We start from the raw sequence: 15,234 nt of genomic DNA, 5'->3' as shown, positions 1-15,234 counted from the left end.
TCATCATCTATGCCTTTGAGGTGTGGGATCCCTCAGGGCTCGACATTAAGTCCCTTGCTTTTTAACATCTACCTGGTACTGATCCAGTGGAGAGCCAAGGTTGTAAAATTCACTAAACCAAAGATTTCTATTGGCCCATATTCATTTACACGAAAGTTTCATTCAAACTCACTGGCCAATCCGCTGGGTGTCAAGTTTTATATTTCACTTAAGTTTCGATCAGTTAGCCTCTTGAGAAAACATATTACTTTCGAACTGAAACTCAATGCCCAACTAATCTTGTTATGTTATGTTATGTTAGGGAGACTTGAAGAGTGCGCAAATACCCGAAGGTGTCTTGGCACTATGGATGCAGTAATCATCACCTGGAGATCAATTCTGGAATAATCATGTTTTTAACTTCTTTCTAAAAGTAAGGAGGGAGGTAGCCCCCGTGAGCTCGATCAGCAGTGTATTCCACAGTTTTGCGGTGCCATAAGATAGGCTTCTGATCTTCAGAATCAACACTCTTCCTCTGGTCGATAGACCATTAGTTGAGTATGTTGATAGTGATATTAACAAATGTTTAACTAATTCACAGATCTCAGCAAAATAACCAATCTCAGAATTCAGTCATAAAATTGAACGCTCATTTGCAGATTCACAGCGCAAACACATCATTCTTATCATGGGAGAGAAATTCATAAAATTAATACAGAATCCATTCAACAAATCAAAATGCAAATGAATGTATAGATGTAGAGACAAAAGGCATATGGATAAAATACATTTGCAAAGAAATATGCAAATTGTGACAATTGATAATTACCTAAAGAAATACTGAAAACCACCCCTCTGGCCAAAGAACTGGTGGGGGTCCCCTGAATTAGGATCAGGTGACAAAGACTATAGAACAGGATCAGGACAGGACAGATACTTACTAGACTTCTCTATAAACCTTACCTGACGCACCGGGGCGCTTCTCTCTCTTACACTCTCTCCCTCCTCAATGTTCCTCCGGTCCTGGGAAGCTTGATTCCGGTCCAGGGAAGACATGGCTTGGCAGTTCGGGCTGAACTGTTCCCATGAGGCACAGGGTCAGACTGATTTGCATATGGCCATGTCTGAACTGGGGTGGCGAAGTGAGCTAAAGAACGGTGATGGATTAAACCCTGATCAATTGACTGGGGGTGAGTGTTTCTATTGTCAACGCTCCGTTAATCACCACCTTAGGTTTTTCTTCACAATAAAATACCCATCATTACCAAGTGCCAACTTTATTATCTATTCTTGGTATCTAAGTTGCTCTCTGTATGTTCGGCGATTTTCTCTTTCATATATAGTTCTTTCGTTTTATCATATAGGTTTTCTTTCATTTCCTCTATCTCAATCTCTTCCCTTTTTATCTTTCTTCCCATTTTTTGTTCTTTATTCAGCCATCATTCTGGTTTTACCCCTGCAACACTCATATGTCATCACAATCGTTAGGGTTACTGTTGCTATTTAGATTATAGAGATTAATATTTTTCCTAATAGACTACTCCTAAAGGTAGAAAACCATTTACCTATAGTGGAAATACTTTTACTGAGTCTTTCCAAAACACCGTCAACCTCCTGTTGGGCCAAACCTTCATGAATCTTTGTAATATTTTTAATATATCCCTCAATACCTTTACTTTTGTCTGGGATATATGTACAACAGTGTTGAATTTTCAACAGGCCACAGACTCCATCCTCTTTTGCCAATAAACTATCAAGAGCAAGTCGATTTTGTAAGACCATAGATCTAATTGCAACAATTTCGCTATTAATCATCAAGAATCCTACAGCAGTATCTGTTTATAGACGATCAACTACTGTAGACAATTGACGTATTTTATGTGAATTCAGTACGCCTCCTACTGACTGTATCAGTGCACCAAATATGTCACCTACTATTTCTGAAAAACTTGTTCTTTTTAGTCCCTGACTTACTTCATTAATTCCATTGCTCTTATCTATGTGATAAACCTTTGGAAAAACTATTCTAAAGTAACAACTACCATACCATTGTGCAGGTAACCTATAATAGGCATTTTTACCACACACATAATAAATCCTTGTAAAAACTGGATCACTTCCCCCTTTTAGTTCCCGTCCCCCCATGATTAGGAAGGTATGTTCACATTCTCTGGAACCAATGAAGATATTTTTATAATCTGTTTTTAGTCTGTATAGACAGAATTTCCCCAATTTTGACAAGTCATGGGACATTGTAGCATGAGTCTCGCCTTTCTTATAGTCCCCTTCTTGATTAGCCCATAGGGGTGCATGTGACTTCTGCTCAACAGCCTTCTTTTGGAAATCCTGCCTTCTCTCCTCTACTAAATTTAGAAAATCTTTCTCTTCATCCCGCAGAATACAAGTTAAATTATTCTACTGGGCATATGTCATATCTATTGGGTTTGTTCTTAAAAAGAACTCACCCATAAACTCTGCCTCTTTACTACTAAGCACTGGGTTCATATTTCTTCGAATAGGGATTTCTGAAAAGACTAAATCCATATTTGAGTAAGAATACTGCAGCTTGCCTGTTACATAAATCAGACTGGACACAACACTACATGACACACCATATGTTAATAGAAGATAGTGATATGTCACCCCCTCTGAGACAGTCGTAGATAATTTCATGCAAAAATAACAGTCACTCACATCCATCGTATCAACATATTGATAATTGAGTTTAGTAAACACATTTAATGATGAATCACTATTTGATCTATCATGATGATACCTGGTCTCATCTATTTGCTCTAAACTTGCAGCAGTAGTTCTCTTAGTAAATGCTTTTATTTGTTCACTAGTACTTGTAATATTTTGATTATTAGTTACCATTCCAACAGGTATCACAACAGTTAACAATAACCACATCAGTATTAGTATTGTAATACTATATAAACAACATTTAACCCCTTCGCTACTTGTGGCGGCCAAGGGCCGTCGCACGCACTACCTTTGTAGTGCTGGGCACGTCCGTTGGCTGACGCGGCCCGTCCACTATGCTAAACCACCGCCACGGTTAACACATCTTCGTTTTAGACTACATTTTGGATGTTCAGTTACTTCAGTTTCTGCCATTTTAAAATTATTTATTCTAAATGTAAAAAAATCATGCAGAAAAATAGAATATAAACATTTTTTCCATGTGAACCCACACTTCAAAAGCTTTGCTTTCTTGCCCCTTTTTCTTTATTTTCTTTTCTTCTGTAGTTTCTATAATTCTCGTTTTATTTGTTTGTCAATTTCCACCCTTTTGTCAAAGGCTTTTTCTTTTAAGGTGGTCTCAATTTGCTTTCATCAGTTTCACCATTTCTTGTTCTTTATTCATATCAAGATTTTTAAAGTCCTCGAGAATGACATACGTCCATTCATGTGCCTCATATTTTCTGGTCGGAGTTTTCACTCTTCTTGATCTCTGTAAAGATCTTCTTCTTGATTGCTCTTGCTCAACTTGACTTGATACCTCATTTACTTGTTCTATTTCTTTTCCTGGTTACCTTCTTAGAAAATATCTCAGTCTCTTCACTCCGCTTGGCCAGTGATCGCCTTTTCTGACCCTTTTGGTTTGTACTGCCTTTTTACCTTCTTCGTCTATTTCTAGTGTCCTTTATTTTCTGTTTCTTTTATTTGAACTTGTTCTGGACTTCTTGATCTTTCCCTTTCTGTTGACTGAATTTGTACTGGACTTTTCAGCCTTTCCTCTCCATCTTCTGACAGTGTTTTACCCGGACCTTTCAGTTGTTCTTCTTCTTTTTCTGATTGAGCTTGATGTTGATGTTCAGCACTGGATTGTTCTGTAATTTGATCAATTGATTCTGGTCTTTCAAGTTCTTGTTCTTCCTCAGTCTCTATAGCAGTCTCTTGAGACCCAGTAACTGGTGCCCATCCTACTTGACATGTGCTTGGTTGCTCATCATCAATGCATTCTTCACAGTCTGGTTCTCTGATCTCTTCAACTTCATAACTTTCAGCTTCTGGTTCTTCTGTTTGTTCTACCAGTTGCTGCTCTTGTCATTCGGGTGGACTTGAGACCTTTTGTGTATGACTAGCATGGATCCAGTTTGGTAAGCCAGCACACTTCGCTGCTGTTGTCGTGACCAATATAACTTGATGTGGTTCTTTCCACCTGGGTTCTAAGCATGGTTTTCTCATTTGCTTCGTTATCATGACCCAGTCTCCTGGACACAAATCATGAGCTTGATTCGGCTGTGCTGTGGTTGCATCTTCTCCAACCTGGTGAGACACAGAACGTACCAGATCAGCTAGTCTTTTACAATAGTCCAACACTAAATCATCAGTTATATTCATCAGTTTGTTTCCAGGTACAACTGCTTGTCTCATTGCTCTTCCCATGACGATTTCATGTGGACTCAATCCCATCCTTCTGTCAGAAATGCTTCTAAGACTCATCAATACAAAGGGCAAAGCATCAGGCCATTTCAGTGAAGTGGATGCACACACTTTCCCTAACCTGGATTTTATTGTGCCATTGAGCTGCTCCACTACTCCATAGGCTTCTGGTTGATAGGCACAATGTAATTCCTGCTTAGTTTTGAAAGCTGTACAAATTAATTTAATTACCTCATTATTAAAATGAGGTCTTCTATTTGATTCCAAAGTCACTGGAAATCCGAACCTGGGAATGAGCTCTGTCAACAGTAGCTTGGCATCTGTGAGACTGTCATTCCTTCTTGTGGGATAGGCTCCAGCCATTGAGAAAACAGACATTCGATGACAAGGACATACTTCAGACCAATGCGCAGTGGCAACTCTGTAAAATCAAGTTGCAGTCTTGTAAATGGTCCCTCTGCCTTTCCAATTTTTCCCCAACTGACTACTGTTTTCCTACCTGGGTTTTGCTGCTGACTGGTCAAACACCTCTGGCAAACACTCCATGTAATTACCCTAAATTTGGGATTGTACCATTTCTGTCTGAAATGTCTAATCATGGCATTCCTTCTAATGTGTGTAGCTCCATGATATACCCTAGCCATTTGTGATAACAAACTATCTGGCATTATTGGCCTACCATCTGGACACATCCACACTTCATCGTCTGCTCTTCTTATGCAACCTGATTTATTCCAGAGTTCCTTTTCATTTACGTCTGCCTCATCTTGCAAATGCCTAACTTCATCCCATGTTTCAAAAGCAGAAAAGAACATTAGTTTGCAATTGGGAACTTCTTTTTCCAACCCTGGCTTCAAAGACATTGTAGTTCGAGCACAAAATTGTGCAACTTGGTCAGCATATCTGTTGCCCAGTGCCATATAGTATTTTCCTGACTTATGTGTGGCACACTTGACCACTGGAATTTCTTTTGGCAATTGTAGTGCTTCCAATAGTTCATTGTCATTTTTACTATTTCTAATAGGAGAACCTGACGAAGTCAGAATTCCCCTTTGCATCCATAATCAGCGAAAGTCGTGCACAACCCCAAAACAATTTGACTATCGGTAAATACGGTTACTCTCAATTTCTTTCCAATTTTGCATGTTTTTGTTAAAGCGAACAATTCAGCTATTTGTGCAGACTTGACTCCTTTTAAACAGGATGCTTCTCGGATTGCTGATACAGTACATACAGCATAGGCAGAACATAATTCTCCGCTTACTTTCCTCAAACATGATCATCAGCAAACATTACATTGTCTGATTCTTCTAATGGAACATCAAGAATGTCTGGTCTGGGCTTTGTACACATTCCTGATAGATCCAACAATCATGATCAACTTTCTCCTTCACTTCCTCACAATACAAATTAGGCAACAGGGTTTCTGGGTTAACCGTGGTGCATCTTATCACACTTACATTTTCAGCACCCAGTATTACTCGTTCATACTTAGTCAGTCGACTAGGGGTCAAATGCTAAGTATGAGTCCTTGTTAAAAGGATCTAAACTGAATGTGGCACATATACCTTTAGGGGATATCCCATCACAATTGATTCACTCTGTTCCAGACTCACTCAAGTAGCAACTACTGCTTTTAAGCAGTCAGGCAATGCCACATCCACTAAATCCAGATTAGCAGAATATATGCCACTGGCCGTTGTGACAATCCATGTCTCTGGGTTAACACGGAAAGTGCACATCCTTCCCTTTCACAACAGAACAAAGCAAATTCTTTCATATAGTATGGCATTCACAATGCTGGTACTTGACACAAACAATCACTCATTTTCAACTTCCCATTCAATTGGATCTATCACATCCTTTCGTGTTCACCTGATTAAAGGTTTTGGAAGCAGTGAGAATCCACTGATTCACTGACGACAATATCCAACCACTCCTAAAAACATTTGCACTTCTTTCTTGGTTTTAGGCAGGCCCATTTGTCGAATCACTTTTATCCTTTCTGGCATCACCTTCCTGACTCCTCTTTCTATTTTGTATCCCAAATATTGAACATCTTGTTGACAAACTGCAATTTTTCTGACTACACCTTGTGTCCTACTTCTGCTAGATGGTTCAGTAGAGCAATTGTGTCAGTGACACAAGCTTCTCTTGTCTTTGATGCCACCAATAGGTCATCAATGTACTGAACCAAAACCGAATTTCCTGGCATAACCAATGTTTCAAAACACTTTTTTAAAATCTGGTTGAAAATCGAGGGGCTCTCTGTGTACTCTTGAGGAACTCGGCACCATGCCGAAACACGGTCTCCGGACCCGGAATGCAAAATGATATTGGCTATCCGGATGTAAAGGAATTGAAAAGAATGCTTGGCACAAATCAATCATCACTGTGTACCAATGTACATCCCAAGGTATCTGATACAAAATCACTGCTGGATTTGGTACTACTGCACAACAAGGTACTACTATTTTATTTATTTTCCTTAAATCTTGCACTATTCTATACTTGCCACTAGGCTTTTTGAGCCCCATGATTGGCGCTTTACAAGGACTACTCAATATTTCTTTTAGAATACCTTGTTCAATCATTTGATCAAATACTGGGGCAACTCCTGCTTTTACGTCTGGACTCATTCTGTATTGGGGTGTATTTGGATAAAATCTTTCACCATTATTTTAATTGGGTCGATCTAGGGAGAGAGAAAAAATATATATCCTGGAAACATGCAGATCTACTTAACTGCAATGAGTTAAGTTTGAGACTTACTGCTGCCATGAGTAAGTAAAATAGGTAAAACTCACAGTAATAGAAGTTCAAAATCCATTACAGACAAAACTCTTCAAACATTCTACATAGTTTAAGTCATCACCACAATAATCTAAAATGGAATATCTCCTTTGGAGAGTTAATCAATGCCATAATGAATGGGAGCACAGAGGAGGATAACATGGCTACCTGGGAGGTGACATGATTAATATATTTCATAAAAGGCAACATTGAACATTTTCCAAGAAAAGGTAAAGGCTGGGAGCTAATTTGACACAGGAAGATCTGTTAAAAAATAGAAAAACAACCCCTGGCAAAAAGTATAGTGCAATTTGATTTTTAACATCTTATAATACAGATGCAACACTAGTATAGGGGGCACTAAGAAAGCATTGTCATATTTTGAAGAATAACAACATAATAGGCAGGATTTACAAGAATATCCCCAAATGACATATAGGAGAGCATCATCTTTAAGGGATCATCTTTTACAAAGTCACCAACCTAAAAGCAGGGTAGGGCGAAGAATTCTGCTCTGCCGGCGGAGTTCGCTGAGTTTTACCAACTCCACGGGGAGTTCCAAAACTACTCTGCAAAGTGACGCGGAGTGAAGTTCATTTTCTCAAGTGGCAAGCCAATGTTAAGTTGGCGATTGCGCACAAGAAATAATCACGTGCTAGACCTCCTTCGGGCGAGACTTCTCAATGCGGGTGGTGATGGCAGGAAATCTACCACTCACGTTGAGGAATTAGCTGCTCGAGTAGAATGTCTGCTTGTGCTGCAGCGCCCTGTGGCATGAGGTGTTGTGCTGTTTGCTCTGATATTACAGTGTGTGACAAACTCCTGGCACTAAAAATCTGTGCAATCAGTGCAACTTAACAGACTCTGCTGCTGGAAAAACTCCAGGGAGCACGGCTTAGTTTTCCGGCACTTCGCAGAATAAAACGTTGTGAATCCCATCTTGGCCTAACTAGAAGAATAGATTGTAACTGGCTAGGACATTGAAATATGTTTTTACCTGCTTCAACTGTAAAGCTTGTAAGAACAACAAAAACAAATTATCATATAATACACCTTCTGGACAGGGAGAAAAACCAATCACTAAGGGCCAAATGTACAACCATTCAATTTTGCGGGACGCAAGTTGCGATTTTTTGCAACTCACAGGGACAGTGGCCTGCTGGGGTGAAGATACCCTCATGTCTGTGACTGCTTTTAAATAAAGAAGCATTTTTTTCAAATGCAGCTTGTTTTCCTTAAAGGAAAACGGAATGCATTTAAAAAAGAAAAATTAAGCATTTCCGCTTCATTTTTTAGGAGCAGGCAGTGTTTCAAAGGACCACTGCCTGCTCATAAAATCATTTTCACTGACTGTCACAAAGGAGAAGAGGTCCCTGGGCCCCCTTCCCGTTTTTGACTGGCTTACTGCCTACTTGTAAATTGTGATTGTTTTGTGACCGCATTTGAGGTCGCAAAACATTTGTACATGGCCTTGCGACTTGCTAGTTTGATGGGACGCCTTTGGCATTCCCCTTTCTAATAGTGACTTATCAAACTCTGTTTTGCAAGTAGGTAATAGATTGCCAAACTGCAATAGAGGGTTTGTGCATGCTACAACCCTTTTTAGAGGTCGCACATCTGGCCCTTTATACATTGCATGCAATTCTGATTACATGGTTTAAATTCTAATATGCCAATGTAACAAATGTTATACATAGAGCATCACACACGCAGCAAAGAAAAGGCACTGCTAACCAGTACTAAAGTTATTGTGCTTTCTCCTTTCAACATGATGAAATTGGCGTATGCCAATTGGCACAATTAGTTTACTTGTAAGTGTTTAGAAAAGTTGTACTACATGTACCCAGGGCCTGTGGACTGAATGGTACAATGGGCCTGCAGTACCAATTGTGTTATCACTTAGGTAGCCACTTAAAATGGTTTGCAAGCCTGCAGTTGCTGCCTGTATGTGCAGTTTTAAACTGCCATTTCAACCCGGCAAAAAAAATCTTTTGCCAGGCCTAAACCTTCCTCTTTAATATATATGTCTCCGCAAAGTAAGGTCCTAAACAGTCCATAGGGAAGGGTGCAGTGTATTTAAAAAGCTGGACATTTACCTTTAACTCTTCAATTCATTTTTCACTGCTAAAAGGCCCGCCTCTCCCATGGAAAAACACTTGGTTACCTTACTACATTTAATAAGGGATAACTTTAAACTGGGAGGAGGTAGGAGGGTCAAGTTTGGTCTCTAAAGCATTATAATTTAAAACCTCTTTAATGGTGAAGTTGCATTTTAAGTCACAACTCTGAAAATGCCACTTTTACAAAGTTGAATACAAAAGATTTGCCTATGCCTCCAAGTGTACGAATTAAACACTAAATTATTACGGATAAACAATACTTTTATTAGTTTACCCAGACAATACTTTTTGTCGTTGAGTCAATACTTAGTTGAACAATTCTTCATTGTACAAAAAACAGACATTGAATCACCATCAACTTCATTTCTGGCCATATGTGATTCAGAAAACGATTTATACATATATACAGTGCAAGGGTTTAAGTGCAAAACATTTCAAGAAAAAACATTTCAGTCGTACAAATACAGTTTGTGCTTGGACATAATGCAACAAAAACGAAGTGAAGAAATCAAATCAACAATTCACAATAGACAATCACAAATGTAAGGAGGAGAGGGATGAAATATTTTTCAAAGATCACCTCCCTACTCACGAACTGAATTCATTTTTCTAATTGTCTAGTATTCAGAAAGAAAAGCCCATTTTAAACATAACTGACATGAACCACTAATGTCAAGTCAAATGCCGACGCGTTTCGAATCCTGTTACTTTGTTTGCAGGATTCTCATCAGGGCGGTGTGATTCTAGTCCATGGGAACTGTTTGGGAAAAGAAATAAGGAAATAATAAATATGTTTGTTTAACAAACATAGTCCTCTAGCCAATTCTATTATTAAGCTGCACACGCATCATGGTGCGGCATACCTTTTAGTTAATTGCCCCAAGTGGCTTCTGTTTGGAAATGTCGTCTATAGCAGGCGGGTCTGGGCTGCAACAGAGCAAGATTGGTATCAGTAATCCATTGTGCTTGGATTAATACTGCCAGATAGCGATGAACAAGGAATTAAAAGTTACCTTTAGTCTTCACAACCCTAAGGCTGGTGTGCCGGTAACGGAAATTAATTTTCAATGCTGGCGCATTATTTTCTCCTAGGAGAAAAATTGGGAAAGATAGGGTTGGAATCGATCTCAATTACAATTGGCTTGCACAGAGGCACAGGCGCCTCACATGGGGAACTTACTTTTGAATGAATCAACACGGGCGGGAAAATCCTCACCGGTATTGGGAACAGCACGGTGTCCGTTCTGTAAAGCAAGGAGAAAAGGGAGTGTCACTGGTTTTACTTCGTTACGCTTGCCGTGAAAAACAGCAAGACAGACGCGGGTCATAGTGTGCAGGGGTCATGTTTCTTACCATAAATCAACGCGGAGGGCTCCGCTGGTACAACCTGATTCCAACCGGCACACTCTGAATTTGGTTGTCCGAGGCAGCGCCGGTACTCACAAAAATAAAGACATGTGATCCGCTCTCGTCCAATCAGAGCTATAGTGGTTTCTGGTGCCTTATGGGAATTGAAGTCCAAGATCTGGGTTTATGCCCGATTGATCTCACTAAGAGAGTTGAGACCCTTGTTCACACTATCAAATCTTAGTATTAGATATGCCTCCTTGCGAAGTAACATATTTTCGACATCTGGATAACGTTTGGGGTCTAACCAAACCAGTGGTGTCCATTTGAGATCATTTTCAGTGTGGTTATTGTTTAGAAAATGTTCCACCATGGGTGCAGTCATCACTTTTTTCTTAATGCGAGAACGGTGTTGTGTTATTCTGGCATTGATGGCTTGATTTGTTTTACCAATGTATACTCTGTCGCATGGACAGACCACTGCATAGACGATGTTACGAGTCCTGCAATTTGTGAAAGCATCGTGTTTCCACTTGATGCCGCGGTTGGTGAAGGTGTCTCCTTCTATTGTTGTAGAACATGATACACAGTTACCACATTTATGGTGCCCACTCACAGGTTTCAAGTTCCACTGAGCGATAAGGTCACTTTTGGGTGGAGGAATGTGACTGTCTGCTTTGATAAGGTGTTGTCCGATGCTCGTGTTTTTTCGCATTGCAAAGATGGGTTTGGACAGGGGGTACTCTAATGTTTCCAATAGATGCCAATTGATTCTTATGATGTTTTTGAATTGGTTTGTGTGTTCACCAAAGGTTGTCACACAGACCAATTTGTCTGATACCTTTTTCTCTTTTACCTGGAGGAGTGTGTCTCTCGGGGTAAATTTTGCCCTATTTTTAGCATATTTCAACAATTTTTTCGGGTAACCTCTGTCAGCCAACTCATTGCAGAATCTTGTTGCGTGTGAGTCAAAGTCTTGCTGACTTGTGCAATTGCGTCTAATTCTGAGCAATTGGCCGTAAGGTAAATTATCCTTAAGGCTTTGTGGATGTGAGCTGGTATAATTGAGGATTGTATTCCTGTCTGTTTTCTTCTTGTGCAAAGAGGCTGTCAACCTAGAATTGCTGGTGCCTACTGAGACGTCAAGGAAATTCATTTCTTTAGAACTGGAGTTCAGCGTGAATTTAATATCAGGATGTCTGAAATTAAGCCATGTATAGAATTGATCTAATTCCATCTGGCTCCCCTGCCACAGGAGCCAGACGTCGTCTATATATCTCAACCATTGAATAATGTGGTGTGAGTAGGGGTTGTCCTTGTAGATGAATCTTTCTTCATATTGTGCCATATAGAGCACCGCCAACTCCGGCGCATAGGGACAGCCCATGGCTGTCCCCTTGATTTGTATGAAAAAATCACTCTCGAACCTGAAGTAATTGCTCCGAAGAGTTATTTCAGCCAATGCTACAATGAATGCAGAGGGTACCCGGTGGGGTCTTTCTCGTTGTTCTAGATAGAATTCAATGATCTCAAGAGCCTCGTCCTGCGGTATTTGCTTGTATAACGAAGCGACATCTAATGTCACCATCAACTCCGTTGATTCATTGAATGTGTGTCCCTCAACCTTAGTGATGAAGTCAGTAGTGTCCCTCAAGTGCGATTTCACTTGTTCTATACATAGTTTTAAAAAGAAATCAATGTATTTGGATACCGGTTCTAACACCGAGTCGCATCCGGACACACTATGGGTCTCCCTGGTGGCACCCTGTCGTTCTTATGAATCTTGGGTAAGAAATAAAGTATTGGTGTTCTTGGTGACTTTTTATTTAGAAATTCATGTTCCTTAGGTCCTAAATAGCCTTCGTCTAAGGCTCTCTCTGTGTGATTTTGGTTATTTTGTCCTGAATGGCAAAGACAGGATCTTCTTTAGACGGTCTGTACCAATCCCTATTGTTCACATGCAGTTGTCCTTCAGTAAGATACATGGGACGGGGCCATAAGACCACCGCACCACCCTTGTCCCCTGCTTTATTACAATTGATGTGTCAGATTTTAGATCACCAATTGCCTTTTGGATTCCTTTACTGATGTTGTTTTTGACAAAACTGCTTTTTCTCTCAAGTTTGGTGAGGGAGGACAAGACCGCTTGTTCGAAAGCAATTATTTGTTTGGGAATGTTTGTAGTCGGAGTGAACCTGGATTTAACCCTCAAGCCAGTAATTTCCTGTGTTGACATCATTTCGGCCCCTGCAAAATAGGCTTTCAGCCTAACTTTGCGACAGAAGTCAAGTGCCTCCAGTTTCAATTTTGTAAAATCTGTTCTTTTAGTTGGGACAAATTTGAGGCCCAGGTCAAGAAGCATTTCCTCATCCCTAGTCAGAACTTTATCAGAGAGATTTACAATGGTGGACGAATCTAGTTGTTGTAATTTTTGTTGCGAGTGCGCATTTGCCATGGTTGCTTGAAGCGCGGTCGTGTTTGACCGCCCCTGGCTAAAAAAGGAGTTGATCCTCTTCCTGCATCTCGTGTTTTGGAATTTGACTGTCTGGAGTCAGAGGAGTCGGATGAAGTAGTGTCTGAGAAAGTTATGAATTTATTTCTAGATCTTCCTTGGAATGTATTTCAGGCCCCTCTTGACTCACCTGAGGTGTAAAAGTCTTCTCTGAGGAAGGGATACACTTGTTCCAATCGGAAGGATTTTGAATCTTTATCAAATTGAGCTGATTTGATATTCAGGGAATAATCTTTGAATGATGCAATTTCTTTTTCTATTTTGTCTAGGAGTATCTTTGCATCACTAGTGGTTTGGGTGTCATTGATGTTTTTGATTAACTCTTCAATTTCCTTCTCTTCCTGACTGCAGATGCGTTGAGCTGTCTCGATGGTATGTACCATTAAATCTCTACTGCATTTGGTGTTAATTTGGCTGAAGCCCTTCTTGTAATCTGCGTCCTCCGTAAAGATTGCGGGAATGTTCTTGACCTGAAGGCCCCAAGGGATAGTGCCTGCTTTAAGGTGTTTTAGTAAAAAGCAACCGTGAAGTTCGGTTCTAATGTGCTTCTTTTGAAGCCGTGTCAGTTTATCTGCCTCATTTTGTTGTTTGGCTGAGGTGCTGAGGGTAATAGATGAAAATGGCGAGGACTCAATAAGGTTTTGAATGTGGCTTTCCGTGAAGGACAGTGTATCGTTGTCTGCAATGCTATGCAAGAGTGGAGACCCTTGCGACAGCCTTAATGCTGACTAAGATTTTGTAAATGACGTTGTGTACGTCACTCCCAAACCACTCGGGCAGTGCCCGCTAAGAAAATTAGACCAACAATGGTGGTTGGGCCCAATGGGAGGGAGGGTAGGCAGGGCCACACTAACATGAATACAAAAGATTTGCCTATGCCTCCAAGTGTACGAATTAAACACTAAATGATTACGGATAAACAATACTTTTATTAGTTTACCCAGACAATACTTTTTGTCGTTGAGTCAATACTTAGTTGAACAATTCTTCATTGTACAAAAAACAGACATTGAATCACCATCAACTTCATTTCTGGCCATATGTGATTCAGAAAACGATTTATACATATATACAGTGCAAGGGTTTAAGTGCAAAACATTTCAAGAAAAAACATTTCAGTCGTACAAATACAGTTTGTGCATGGACATAATGCAACAAAAACGAAGTGAAGAAATCAAATCAACAATTCACAATAGACAATCACAAATGTAAGGAGGAGAGGGATGAAATATTTTTCAAAGATCAACTCCCTACTCATGAACTGAATTCGTTTTTCTAATTGTCTAGTATTCAGAAAGAAAAGCCCATTTTAAACATAACTGACATGAACCACTAATGTCAAGTCAAATGCCGACGCGTTTCGAATCCTGTTACTTTGTTTGCAGGATTCTCATCAGGGCGGTGTGATTCTAGTCCATGGGAACTGTTTGTGAAAAGAAATAAGGAAATAATAAATATGTTTGTTTAACAAACATAGTCCTCTAGCCAATTCTATTATTAAGCTGCACACGCATCATGGTGCGGCATACCTTTTAGTTAATTGCCCCAAGTGGCTTCTGTTTGGAAATGTCGTCTATAGCAGGCGGGTCTGGGCTGCAACAGAGCAAGATTGGTATCAGTAATCCATTGTGCTTGGATTAATACTGCCAGATAGCGATGAACAAGGAATTAAAAGTTACCTTTAGTCTTCACAACCCTAAGGCTGGTGTGCCGGTAACGGAAATTAATTTTCAATGCTGGCGCATTATTTTCTCCTAGGAGAAAAATTGGGAAAGATAGGGTTGGAATCGATCTCAATTACAATTGGCTTGCACAGAGCCACAGGCGCCTCACATGGGGAACTTACTTTTGAATGAATCAACACGGGCGGGAAAATCCTCACCGGTATTGGGAACAGCACGGTGTCCGTTCTGTAAAGCTAGGAGAAAAGGGAGTGTCACTGGTTTTACTTCGTTACGCTTGCCGTGAAAAACAGCAAGACAGACGCGGGTCATAGTGTGCAGGGGTCATGTTTCTTACCATAAATCAACGTGGAGGGCTCCGCTGGTACAACCTGCTTCCAACCGGCACACTCTGAATTTGGTTGTCCGA

General features: G+C 40.1%; 1 long non-coding RNA gene across 1 annotated transcript; it reads right to left on the bottom strand.

Moving 5' to 3' along the window:
* Nucleotides 1-14,061: 14,061 nt before the first annotated feature.
* LOC147688805 (uncharacterized) lies at nucleotides 14,062-14,897 on the bottom strand. Its single transcript, XR_015300561.1, has 3 exons — nucleotides 14,823-14,897; nucleotides 14,673-14,736; nucleotides 14,062-14,566 (listed from the first exon to the last, which is right to left on the bottom strand). It is a non-coding gene; the product is annotated as an uncharacterized LOC147688805 (long non-coding RNA).
* Between the last annotated feature and the right edge of the window lie 337 nt (nucleotides 14,898-15,234).

This window comes from Lissotriton vulgaris, chromosome 10 (genome assembly GCF_964263255.1).
Source record: "Lissotriton vulgaris chromosome 10, aLisVul1.2, whole genome shotgun sequence".
In the NCBI taxonomy this organism is placed as follows: Eukaryota; Metazoa; Chordata; class Amphibia; order Caudata; family Salamandridae; genus Lissotriton; species Lissotriton vulgaris.
This window is presented reverse-complemented; position numbering and strand designations above follow the sequence as displayed.